A 14548-nucleotide genomic window follows, 5' to 3' on the forward strand; every position below is an offset into this window, starting at 1 on the left:
CTAGAGTATAGTTGTTTGTAGATCTTGTCAGGCTGGGTCTTTAGGAGCATTTGAACAATATTTATGTTATTTATTTAAATCTGAGTTGTCGAAACAGAATGTTTAACTTGTTGTTATCTGTAATAATTTTTTTGTATTTGGGATACGGTATGGGACGTGTTATTTAAACTGAATAGTGATGATAATTGTTATGGAAACTTCTGGACAATCTGTTTCGCTCAGTGCCATGCCCCGATGATTCCGCCATCGGTTGGGGTGTGACAACAGTTAACGCGACGTCTCGTGGTCAGCCGCGGTTCGGGCATTTCGGGTCACCCATGGGTTTGTTCGGATCAGATTCGAGGTGTGTTCGGGTCTAAATTCGGGTTTGGTTGACTCAGTTAAACCGAGTCAAACCGAGTCAACTCAGTCAAACCTGGTCAACTCAGCGAGTCAACTCGGTCAAACCTGGTCAACTCAGCGAGTCAACTCGGTCAAACCTTGTCAACTCAGCGAGTTAACTCGGTCGACTCAGTTGACCCGGTCCCGGTCAACTCAGTCAAGCGGCTTGGCATTTCGACACGAAGATTTGGTAAAGATTAACAGCGCGTTTATATCGTTATTTCTATAGTTTTTATACTCACGTGACAAACGAGCTCGAAGCGATTTAAATTATAAGTTTACGCTTTTTTTGAAATATTTAGCAAATAGATATATTGTTTGAATCTTGATTGTGTTTTGATAAAATAACGACAACTTGTGTTGTCAGGGGCGTCCAAAAACAGAGGAAACTTTGCCCGTTTTTTGAGACAATCCGAAAACAAAACGTACTTTATTGTAAAACAACGATTATTGATATCAAGCGACTTTTATAAAACAAGATACAAATATAAAATATCTTTCGACGACACTTTACAACATACGAAAACAACGATTCTTTAATTAAAGTAAATATAGTTATGTATTTATTTTGAATATCAAACGACACTAACTCTCTTATAAAACAAATATAGTTTAAATATTTATTTGAGACATCAAACGACTCGCATTCGTTTTATAAAAATAAATATAGTTTATATATTTATTTCAAATACCAAACAACACGCATTCGTCTTATAAAAATAAATATAGTTTATATATTTATTTCAAATATCGTACATGTGACACTCTAGGTTTTCCCGAGCAACCTTCTTGTAATAGCATTATGTGTACGTACGTTTAAATGAAAGTTTGTGAATTATCTTGGTGTGCTATGTGATTCTTGTATTAAGTTATGTGTATGTAGTATACATATATGTGCGAATATTAGTGAGCCGAGACCACTAGGACCCGACTCGAGACCGAGTGGTCTCGAGTGAACAGTTGGGTCGTGGGCTGCACCCCTCCTTGAGCCCACTCGGAATCCCTTTAGGGTGCACCACTCGAAATGGGTATAAAACCTCCATAAGGCTAGCCGACCTTCCCCTTTTGGTGCACTAGCAATCATCATTTCAAATCCCAAACATACCATTCTCTCCCTCTCTCACCTCATCCACTTTCTCTCACTAGAAAACCCTAAAGTTCCACCATCATCCTCCTCCCTTCTACTCGGAACCAACCGGCAACAAAAAGGGCCTTCGGATCAGCTTGTAATTATCACTCGAAGACTCCACTTTATCACCTTCTTGCACGCCTTTGTGTCACACAACAATCGGTTAGTTGTTTCTTTTGAACAAGATAATATTCTATGCAAAAAGTGCTCATTTGTGTGAGTAGTTTGATGTATGATGATGATAATATATGACAAAGGTGTGTGCTTGATGAATAATGTACAAATGTCTAAGATGAATAATGCTCTTTTTGTGAAATGTTGTATGATAATGTCTTGATAAGATATTTTGATAAAAGAATGATAGTTAGGATGCTCATGACCATCCGGTTTATGTTAGATATTATAGAACAAACACCTTGTTGATGATGGCTTACATGATTATGTGTAGGATAAACATGTTGATTTTATATGAAAACCCTTATGAAGAACATTATGAATATGTGTTGAATATGATATGAACACATGATGAACTATTTTGAATATGATATGAATATTTAAAATTGTTGTGTTTGATCCGTTTTGATCAAGAATTAGACAAGGGAACATGTTTGTGCAATTTGGTTGGTTAGTACACAAAATCATAATCATGAAATTCTATTGGTTAGTACAAGTCTTGGCAGGTGTTCTGGAATCATCAGACAAACGAGTCGAGACCCTTGGTTGTGACTCGAGACCATCAGGTGGCAACTCGAGACCGAACAAGAGGACATCAAGGACTCGAGACCAGTAAGATCTCGACTCGAGATCTCATGATCTCGACTCGAGACTAAACTCGAGACCTCTGAGATTTCGACTCCTGCCTGCACCACTCGAGACCAACCATTCGCAACTCGAGACCTCTTGGTTGCGACTCGAGACCGCGTGTTCTCGAGTCAAGACCACCTGGTCTCGACTTGGCTGCTTGCCTCTGTTATTGGGCCAAAGTGTGTGGACTGTTCATGCTTGTTACTGGTTAACCTGGGCTCTGTGATACATGCTGCTGATTAACTGTTAGTGTCATAGGATAGGCCCAATAACACTTGTGATTTGTATGCTATGTGTTAACTGTTACTGCTTAATCTAGAATCAGCCCAACATTAGGAATGCTAGTATAATATGTATGTTATATGCTAGAAACGTGTAAGATATACGTGACTTGTTTGTATCCGAGCTTGACCCAAACTGGGAACCATGTTACGACGTGGTGACCAGCGTGCTTGACCAAGTAAAGTAATCTGCCGAGCAACCCAAGGTGAGTTCACAACCTTTAAAAGCATGCGTTCCCGGTGGTTGGGAAACGGAACTTAAAACAACGTTATCCCCTTGAAAGGGATACACACCTACTTTTCTCCCCATATGCGGGACCTTTAGTTAATTACTATTTATATTGGATGCAACAAGCAATACTAAACAAAACACTATCACTCAAGTCCCTAATACTTAATACCGATTAGTCGTCGGGGCCAGGCGAACGGGTTATTAGTTGATAGCGCTATTTAGGTCTTACCAGCCTCATACCATGCCCGTGTATGGGATCGGGAGTGAACTAATAGACTCTGGCAAACCGTCAATGATGATAGAACATTGACAAACGGGGCACTCTACGGAAACGTACGGTCGCATAGTATTCGGTATTGTAAAACCAGTTTAGTAACTTACTTAAGGGGTAGCTCCCCTTAGCATGGTATAAATGAGTAAATTAACTGTTGAAACAAGTTTTTGGGATTAAAAACTGGACAAACTCGTGAACTCACCAACATTATGTTGATACCCTACTGCATGCTTTGCAGGTACCCAGTGACTCAGGAGCTTGCAGCTTGGGGATGTGTAGTGGTCGTCTTAACCCGTGTGTTGGGTTCTATAATAAACTTAAACTATGAACCTTGTTTGCATTGTTTTGCCTATGCTTCCGCTACTTACCTAAACTACTATTTGAACTTAAAACTTTTGAACTTTGATTATGATATTTGCTAACCCTGTGGTTGGTGAATATTACTTATGATATTAATTAAATTGCTCAGTATAATTGGTGGCTGGATCCGGGTCAGTTACACGCCTCGCGGTAGTACTCCGCATGTGGTTTTGAGGGTGTGACAGTACAACACGAATTCTTTTATAAAATAGATATAGTTTATCTATTTATTTCAAACATTCAACAACACGATGATACTTTTATAAAATAAATATAACTTTTTATATTTATTTCAAACGCTGAAACGGCATATACATATATTTCGGCAAATATATACAAGACGTAATATATATAATACAAGTTTATTATATATTACTTTCATACGAATATTCCTATATACACATACGACTTCTCGGGACAACAAGCGATCTTATCGATATATTTATATATTTTTATATAAATATTTATATATATTGAATCTCTCGAGAACTAAGTCTTTCCAAGACTTATTACATTATTACCGACAATAAACGAACTAATAAGTACAACTTAATCGTTTTCATTAAGGTAACAACTTATCGTCGAATCGTTAGGTTAACGATTCGTTAGAGCTCGGTGGCATGTAGTTTAGTTACAGCTTTTATTTAGAAACTTATAAGATATTCCGTGTTAGGAATATTGTAGAATGCACGCTAGCGAGTCACGTCTTGGAAACGACATTATGGAATCATAATTAACTAGCTTTGCACATGGAAATCCATGTGAGTTCATAACCCCACCTTTTTATGGTTTTACATTTTTACAAATGTTTTCAGGGTGGAAAGACATGCACGTTTTGTAGAAATATACAAAGTTTTCGATGAACAAAGATTGCATATTTTTAGATAAGCACGTTTTGCAAGAACATACGAGGTTTTTGAAGGAACAAAAACTATATATCTCTAAAGCATGTTACAACACGTTTTAACTAACACAAATGATTTGTGATTTTCATTGAACTCAAATGGTTTACGAACGAATTATACTGAATATACCGGTTGTACAAAACAAAATACGTATTTATGAGACATGCATGATTTTCGTGATTAGGGACGGGAATGTCCTAGATACAGTAATGGGACTGGGTTGGTCTGCATACGTAAAACGAGACAACTCAGTGAGTTCATGTTTCCCTTTTCTCTTAACTATTTTGGGTTTTATAACTTCCGGGGTGAAGTACATGTTACAAAATGTTTACATATGGTATGGTTAGCTAAGGAATGAACTGTTATATCATGTGAATTAGGCGCACACTTAAGACCATTAATCCTCGTATAAGGACCGAGGGACATGAGTGATAGATCTATTTGGGTGTTGCGAGCCCCACCCATGAGCCCGCGGGTTGGACCATGAGGTGACTATGTCTTCTAGCCGGAAACCCGGTACAAAATCTGCTAGGTTTGAGCCTTCCTACACCGTTGCACGCATATTAATGTATTAGCTACACATTAATTGACCTGTTCATAGACGCTCTCATACCGGATTACAAAGGAATACTTACAAATGCTTACAAGTTTATTTGGAGCTCACAGTTTTTATATATCAGGCCACGAAAAAGGATTTTTCCGTATTTACACGACAACCTTAAAACCGGTTATCAAAAAGATTTGTTTTAAATCTTTTCCAAAACAAACTATGAACTCGCTCAACTTTATGTTGATTTTTCGCATGTTTCTTTCTCAGGTTGCATATCAAAAGTTATGGCACGGTTGGAATAGGAGAACCATTGGGGATTCGAGTACTTAGTGGGCGTTCGTTTTCTAGAAGTCTTAGCTTATTTGCTTCCGCTGTGCAATGAAGATACCAGTCCAGTCACGCTAACGCTCTGATATTTCGGGGTGTGACAAAAGCAATCCAACAAGGCAGATCGGGTTGATTTACACATGCTTAGGTGCATTAAATTCATGATTTAAGCTAGCAGAAAGACCACTATTGGGGCTTGATGGTTGTTTTTTGAATGGGCCATTTCCTGGACAGATTTTGACAGTAGTTGGAGTAGATGCTAAGAATGGGATTTACCGAATTGCTTATGCAGTGGTTGAGTGTAGGATCGTTTTCGGACCCGGACGAGTCGGTCAGAAGAGTCTTTATCCAGAACAAGAGGCGGAAACAAATGTTTTGGTGCAATCTCAGCCCTATTCACTTTAATCTTGTTGTTTTATTGATCAATAATCCGTTTACAAGCCTGACAACACTTCGGCAGCACTTCGTGGCTCACCGGAAGACAACACACACTACTAACTCTGATTTCGCTCCAAGTGACACCCTATATATAGGCATTTCTATTCCGCTTGAACACGTTCAAGCGGAATCACTACAATACACACTCGAGCGGAATCAGCTTTACAGGTTCGAGCGGAATCAGCTTGATAAGGGTTTCGCTTGAAATGACATAGAATCATTTCAAGCGGAATCACCTGCTAAAACCATTTTCTAGGATTTCGTGCCCTATACTAGCTATCTCTAATCTAGACTCGATACAAGACGTAGGCGACAGACGGATGCACTAACAAACTCCCCCTCGGATGTTGGTGGAGTTTTCAGTGTCGAGTCTTCGATTGTCAACCTTCAGTCTTTATCAGTCTTCGTGCTTTTCTCCGAAGTGTTCTCCATTGTAAGCATCCTTACTCAAACTTTATCATCAACAAATTCCTTTCCCTCGAATGGTGAATCTTTGAAATTCATCAGCAATCTCTGAATCATAACCTGGCACTTTGTTCTTCAGACTCCCCCTCTCAATCTGCTGGGATCGTAGTCTGGAAATCACAGATTCAGAATTCATTCCAAGATCGTGACATGGCTCTCTTCCAGCTCAGGTTATCTGCACAATCTCTACCTCAAACATAAGTTTCTCAAAGATTAAATCTTTAAAATGTTGAAACTATTGTGGTAAGCATTCAAAAAGATTTGTTCTATGAAATTTTCTTTTGAAAAGAACAATCATTTTCACTCACTCTTATCCAAACCTGTTCTTCATGTTTAGCACTTGGGATTTCGAAAATCAGCTTTTCTGCATCAATTGTCAAAAATGTTTATGGATTTTTCAAAAATTATGCTAAAACACACTAAACTCTTTTTTGATTTTTGAATATAACAGAAATGCAGTAAAGAAATATTTACAGACAATATTTTTGTGAGTTCGTGCAAGAGGATCATATCAGATTTTGAGACATATCACTAACACCGTTAAGCTTGATTTCATTTTAAGATCTAAACAATTCACCTGGATTGTCAATATGTTTGTCCTCTTAAATTTTCACTCAAGTTTCAACTGTTTCAAGATATGCCATTAGTGTCTTAAGGACTTAAACTTATTCGCGTGTCCCACCACTTGAATATACTCCCGTATCCAAATCCCAATATTCCGTCTTACAGGTGAGTATACCACAGATGATATCTGTAAAGGGGTTAAATTATGAGGGTCATGAGAGCTCAGGTCGATACTTCCGTATACGCAAAGAGATGACGGCTTCGACTTTTGGTGTGTCCCCTTTAGAGGATCTTTTCTTCAACAGCAGTGATTATCAATTTTATTGTTTAATCATTTTTGCTGAGGGTTTTTGCTGTATTTCAAGCATTTTGCAGAAAGCATTATACGAGGACTAGGTCAGAATTTCCATTCAGCAGAAGTCCCGGTATAATACCCCAGATATCACTGAGTATAAAGACCTAGTATCTCAGAAAGAGGGATCTTTCAAACAAGATTTCGGGGGTTACTCATAAATCCAAGAAAATGTTCCCCACGAGATAAGCAAATTTGAGATTTAGGTTTATATCTCGTCACAATCTACTAAATGTGCAAAAATCTACCGACACATTGGCAGTGAGATTGTTTATCACATTTGACTTTCCATTTCTTTAGCGTGTTGTGATAGTCCACTGATGTACTATCATTTCCTCTTTTATGCAACAAAAACTCATTTTTAATTTTATCATGTTTTTGGCTTTTTCAAATTTTCAAATGTTTTTGGATTTTCTGAAATTTTTATACTCCCCCTAAAATTCAAACACATTTACCGAATATTGAAAACAAACTGTACAAGAACATAACAACTGATATGAATCACTTCAATTCTCTTTCCGCTTGGCATAAACAATCAGAACTCCCCCTCACAACAAACTATTTTCCCATTATGATTTCAAAACACTTAAGTTTGTTTTAATTAGAATGGTTTTTCTGGAAAATAAGTATGTTTATCAACCACTTGTAGGTTTGGGGTCATTTCATCACTTTGTTTACCAAAATTTTTGAATGATAGTTAAATCAAGTTCAACCAAATGACCTTGATCAACCACTTGTAAGATCCACTAACAAACATTTTCAACCTATTACAATCTGATGGTTGAATTCTCAAAGTGCCGATTCCTACTCCACACTTACCATCCTGGGAGTTCCCGCAATTCACACTTCTGAAAACAAATTTTACAAACATTTTCAAGAATGATGCCGATTCATGCTCCGCGATTACCAACTTGGGAGCTCCGGCAAGTCAGGTTTCTATTCAACGAAAAATATATCCACCCAAGCCTGACCAGCCTTGGGTGTAACTTTTTCAGTCTCATTTGGGGTTGTATCTTTCCTTTTCAATTGATAAAATTCCTTAACCCCTTTAGCCTTCCCATCAATCATCTTTCCAAAAATGTTTTTCACAGCAGGGTTAAAGGCCTTTTCAATATCCAATTCTTTCTTTTTAGGAAAGAATTGGTTTGAAATTTCAACTTTCCCGATTTTAGATTTCAAATTCTTAGCACTCAGTGGTGGAAAATTCACATCATCCATTGTCAGAACTTTCTTCTCATCTTTCACAACAACCTGCGGCTCCTCTGATTTTAGGGAATCAGATTCATCACCAGAACTGTTTCTTGATTTCTTAACAACCCATATTTGATTGTTAAGTTTCCCCTTCTTTTTGGAAACATTTTTCGAACACTCACCAACTTCATAAATTGAATTTTCAAAACCTTTAGATTTGTTTGTTAGTGGTTCGATTTTCTCAACAACCTTTTCCTTCAATTTTTCAGAAACTTCCTGTTTTGGTTTGAAAGTTTTTGGACAGTTCTTGGCAATATGACCAGCAGTTTTGCACTGAAAACAGGTTCTTGTTTCTATCTTTTTCTGAATAACATTCTTCTTTAATTCCTCTTGCTTCTTGGCAAGGAACTCTTGATTCGTCTGCTTCCTGAATGCTTGTTCTTTCTCAGCCTCCGAAGATTTTCCTGAAACAAAAACAGTTTTTGGTTTATAAACTTTTTCATTTTTATGATTTTTCTGTTGATTAAATCCAAGACCTTTCTTTTGACATTACCATTATGGTTTGGTTTATTTTGGAAACTATAACCACAATTGTAACCCATTTTCTTGTTAATTCTTTGTTGGTCTCTTGAAGTGTATTGTTTAGGTTTTCCAGAAAGATTTAAATCTTTTATTTCTGAAATATTAATTTCTGTGATTTTGAAAACCTTTTTAATCATATCAAGTCTAACACTTCTTATTGGAAAAGTTTCATCAGAATATAATTTGTCAGAATCTTTCAAAGTGTATGCAACTTTGACCGGTTCGTCATTCAAATTAGATTTTGATAGCAAAAATTTCGTATCATAAACCCGTTTGTCCTTTCTGATTGTTGGCTTTGACGCATCGGACTTAGACTTTGACTCGGGTTTGGACTCCATTTTTTACTCCTCACTTTCATCTTTATCCAACACCTGATCGACTACACTTTTTATCAATTCGGACTCATGATCAGTGTCAGACGATGTGTACGTGACATCAATATTTTCTGGCAAGTTCTCTGATGGCTCAGACTCCCATTGTAAGTTAATTGCCTTTTTGACTCTTTCAGAATTTGCATTACACGGAGAATATGCATTTTCGACTGGGGGCGAACATCTATTGTAGACAACACTTGGCTTCTTACCAGAAATTTTCACTTCATCCTCTTCTTTTGTCTCGGACTTCTTTTCTTCCGGAGTCTTCACTTCTTCAAACGTCTTCATTCCTTCCACAATTGGGTAAATCCTGTCAACAACAAAAGTAGAACATGAGTAACTTTTCAACAACTCATTTACCTTATTAGTTTCAATTTTCTGAATCTCCAATTTCTTCTCGAGTTCAGCACATTTCTCTGTGTAGTAAATAACATCGTCAAGCTGCCTCATGTATGCTCCTTTAAGTGTGTTCATTACTACTGCCTGTTCACTGTTTGATTCTTGATACTTGTTCATCTCTCTGTTCAAGGTATCATATGATTCTTTCAGTCTTTTTATGTTATGGAGCAATTCATTGTTCTGCTTGATCAAAGAATCACAATTGATACACTTTTCAGGAACTTTGATTGATTCACTATCGGCTTTGATTTCCAATTCTGGAACTTTAAATGCTTCATCATCAACTTTGATTTCAAACTCTGGAACTTCTTTAACTGTTCTTACTTTAAATAATTCAGCTCATCTCTTTTTCTCTTTTTCAGCTTCAGCTTTTATCCTTTCTTCTTCCTCTTCCTCTTCTTCATTTTTTCTCCATTTTTCCTCTTCAGCTTCCCTAACTCTTTTGTATTTTGCATCCCAATATTCATCATAAGCATTAGCAACAAAAGCTTTAACATTTGACATCTCTTTGGACATCTCTTTGGCCATGAATTCTTGATCTGGGCAAAAATTGTCCCAACTAAAACCTTCAGCCAATTTTTCATCGTCTTGATCTGCCAAACACACTTTGTTGTCCGTTGAAATGTATTTATCCCAACTGAAACCACTATCTTTTCCTTGATTACCCAGACAAGCTCTCTTTGAATCTCCAATCACATGTCTGCTATGTGCAGTTTGTGCCTGATGCGATGCCTGTTGTTGTTGATATGGCGGTGGTGTGACTTGATGATAAATCGCCTTCTTGTGGTAGTCGTTGTTTCCGAAAGGGTTTTGAGCTCCACTCGCTTCACGATTTGTGCACTCCCTCTTGAAATGCCCCTTTTCCCTGCAACGAAAACAAGTAACTTTAGACTTATCAAAACCTAAAGTTGAAACATGTGCCTCGCGAAAATCATCTCTGCCTGTAATTTGTTTGAATTTTTCAGCTCATCTTAACACACTAGCCATGCACCATTTAATATCCATCAATTCCATTTCCTCGGCATCAATTTGATCGTAATCCTCTTTCGTGAGCATTGGATTCCCGATCCTCCCTGCAACTAAGCCTCCATAGGATTCAAGCACTATTACCAACAAAGACATGTGACTTTTTGCAACTTCCTCAGTATAATTCTGATCATTTTCAAGCTTTAAGGCAATGTTGCATTGAAGAACTTTGCCACTCTTTGTCGTAGAAAACTGTGAATCAAATGTTGGAACTGAAGAGAATCCTGTTGTGCTGCTTGATCCCTGAGATTGACTTTCAGAAGAACCTTTTGCATTATAAGCAGTTTCAACTTTTGGAGAAAGATTTGTCTTTTCACTAACACCACTCTTGAAATACAGACTGATGTCTTGTTCTCCATCATAGTTCTTCATCCTGGCGATCTTCCTCTGCTCCATCTCTTGAGCTTCCAGATGTTTGATGAACTCACCCAATGTTAATTTTTTATATTCTTTCCGATTGTTTCTCAACATCATTAGGTATGTTCCCCAAGTATCATGTGGTAATGCATTAGCAAGTTTCTCAATCAATTCATCAGTATTCTTTTTGATCCCTAATTTCGTCATATTTCTCACCAAGTTACAATATCTCCCAATAATTTTCTTGGTGTTTTCAGATTTCAACCCATGAAATAGATTGAATTCTTTCTTCATGAGAGACATTTTGTTTTTAAGCATATCATCACTACCAATAGACTTTGCTTCCAATTCAGTCTAGATCGAATAAGCACTACCATCATGTTGAAGCAAAATCAAAATGTCCTCTTTGATTGCTTGCTGAAGCAGACTCACCATCAATTTCTCATCTCTATACTTCTTTTTATCATCAGCACTCATTTCTCTAATTGGCGTTAACTAATTTCCATTCCTTGTGGGCCTTTCATATGGGACTTCAGTGTGTTCCCAAGCATCCAAGTGATAAGCTTCAACCCAATTTCCAAAACGTTCGGACCATGCATTGTAATCATCAATATCCAAGAGCTTAGGCGGTTTCTGTGATGTCCCTGTTTCATTTTCAAGTAAGATACTCTGAGTGATAGTCATTGGACAAGCAAAGGTGTTATAGAACTCGTTGTCCATGTTTAAATTTTCAAAGTTCTCAAAATCCCAAGTTCAAGCGAAATAACACAACTACAGTTTCAAGCGAGATCAGCTTTTGGAGCGGAATCAAAAATAATGTTCAAGCGAAATCAGAATTTGGAGCTTTGAAGCGGAATCACAAAGTCAGTTCAAGCGGAATCTCTTGTGATGACCTGCTGAAGCGGAATCAAGCTCAAACTTTCAAGCGGAATCAAGTTTCAAGCGGAATCAGCGAGAAACTTCAAACGGAATCTGATTTTGGAGCGGAATCACCTATTTCTTTCAAGCGGAATCTATACTTTCGAGCGGAATTAAAGTCCAATCCAAGCGGAATCAAAGTATGACGTCACTATTTCGAAATAGATTTCAAGCGGAATATCCAAAATTTTAAGTTTTAGATTGATTTTAGCTTTGAAACTTTCAAGGATTAATCAATACATGATTGCGAGTGATGTGTGTGAAATTGAGCCGATTTTACCGTGAAAAATTTTTGATTTTTAAGAAGAAGGTGTAGAAAATCAGAAAACACAGCTGAAATGGCAAGAACTCTTCCTCCTGAGCTCTGATACCACTTGTAGGATCGTTTTCGGACCCGGACGAGTCGGTCAGAAGAGTCTTTATCCAAAACAAGAGGCGGAAACAAATGTTTTGGTGCAATCTCAGCCGTATTCACTTTAATCTTGTTGTTTTATTGATCAATAATCCGTTTACAAGCCTGACAACACTTCGGCAGCACTTCGTGGCTCACCGGAAGACAACACACACTACTAACTCTGATTTCGCTCCAAGTGACACCCTATATATAGGCATTGCTATTCCGCTTGAACACGTTCAAGCGGAATCACTACAATACACACTCGAGCGGAATCAGCTTTACAGGTTCGAGCGGAATCAACATGATAAGGGTTTCGCTTGAAATGACATAGAATCATTTCAAGCGGAATCACCTGCTAAAACCATTTTCTAGGATTTCGTGCCCTATACTAGCTATCTCTAATCTAGACTCGATACAAGACGTAGGCGACAGACGGATGCACCAACATTGAGGATGAGACTACTGCTTCATGTAGTTGGTTTCTGGAGTTGTTAAGTGATGATTTGGATCTAGCATCTAATAGTAACTTCACTTTCATAAGTGGTAGGCAAAAGGTATGAATCTTTATCTGTTTAAGAATTGTTAACTATTTTGTTTCAAACCCAGGGTATAATACCTCTTATAGCTAAGATGTATCCAAGTTCTGAGCATAGGTATTGCTTGAGACATATTCATGAAAACATGAAATCAAGATGGAGATGTGAGTTGTTTAAGACATTGTTGTGGAATTGTGCTTTTGTAACAACACAAGCTTTTGAAAAGGGTATCAAGGCCATTCAAGATGAAGACAAAGTACTACATGACTGGTTAAAAGATTTTCCACCTAAACATTATTGCAGGGCCTACTTCTTTCGTATTTAATTTCATATTTTCTACTTATACATATCAAAAAAAAGGAAACATGATATAACTTGTTGGCTTATATATGGCAAATTGGATTTAAATAATCCCAACTTTCTCAATTGGCCGATAATAATCCAAACTCAGTTATTTGCCGATAATAATCTGAACCGGTCCACTTTTGGCCGATAATAGTCCGCCGTTAAAAATAGCTTAACGGAGTTAAGTTTTTTCCCAATTACAAACCGATGTTTTAGGGAATTTGATCAGAATGAGGATACGAGTCGATATATGTAAAACTTACCTCGAAACAGTGCTCTAAACGACTTGATTTTTGTTTGGGGTAGTATATCGAGGTAAATTTTACATCAATCAACTTGTATCCTTGTTCTAATCAAAAGCCCTAAAACATCGGTTTGTAATTCGCAAAAAAAAAACTTAACTCCATTAAGCTATTTTTAACGCAGACTATTATCGGCCAAAAGTGGACCAGTTAGGATTTTTATCAGCAAATAACTGAGTTGTGATTATTATCGGCCAAATTGAGAAAGTTATGATTATTTAAATCCAAGTTTCCATATATATTGCAGGTAGGGCTAAATGTGATATATAGTTGAACAATATTTGTGAGGTTTTCAATAGGCAACTAATACAAGGGAGGGACAAACCTATCATAACAAGCCTTGAGTTCATTAGAGAGTATCTAATGAAAAATGTAGTTGTGGTGCATAAACTGAGTGCGTAGTGTCATAGGATATTAACACCAGCTGCTACAACTATATTTGATAAGATCAAGACTAAAGCCTCTCAATACACTGTGATTTGACTGGAGGTTCAAAGTTTCAAGTGTACACTCTATATAGTGACCACAATAACCAAAAAGTTGTAAATATTGATCAGAGGACTTGCTCATGAAAAAGATGAGATCTAATTTCCATGCCATGTAGGCATACAATGGCATGTATTTGGAATATGGCCATGCATGGAAGAGGTTATGGTATTCTTGAGAGTTGGGTGGGTAAAGCATATTTTTTAGAGACATGGAAAATGTCTATGCAAATACCATAGACTTAATCAATAGCATGGACTTGTGACCAACCTCTACATGCCCAACTACCTTTATTGCTCCAAAATATCATGCTCAGTTTGGGATACCAAAGAAAAAGAGAAAGAAATTAGCAGACGAGATTCAAGAAATGAAGGGCAAAAAGATATCTTTTGAGGGGGTTTCAAGATATGAGTCAAACCATTCCAAGTTGTGATAAAATGACAAGAAAATGCAATTCTTTAGCTTGTCAGGTTTGCAAGAAGAAGGGACATGACAAGAGGACATGTGGTGAGGCAGCTAGATGCAGGTTAAGAGTATGTAGTTACAGGTTTTTGTTATGGGTCAGTTAGATAA

Source organism: Helianthus annuus, chromosome 8 (assembly GCF_002127325.2).
Source record: "Helianthus annuus cultivar XRQ/B chromosome 8, HanXRQr2.0-SUNRISE, whole genome shotgun sequence".
Lineage (NCBI taxonomy): Eukaryota > Viridiplantae > Streptophyta > Magnoliopsida > Asterales > Asteraceae > Helianthus > Helianthus annuus.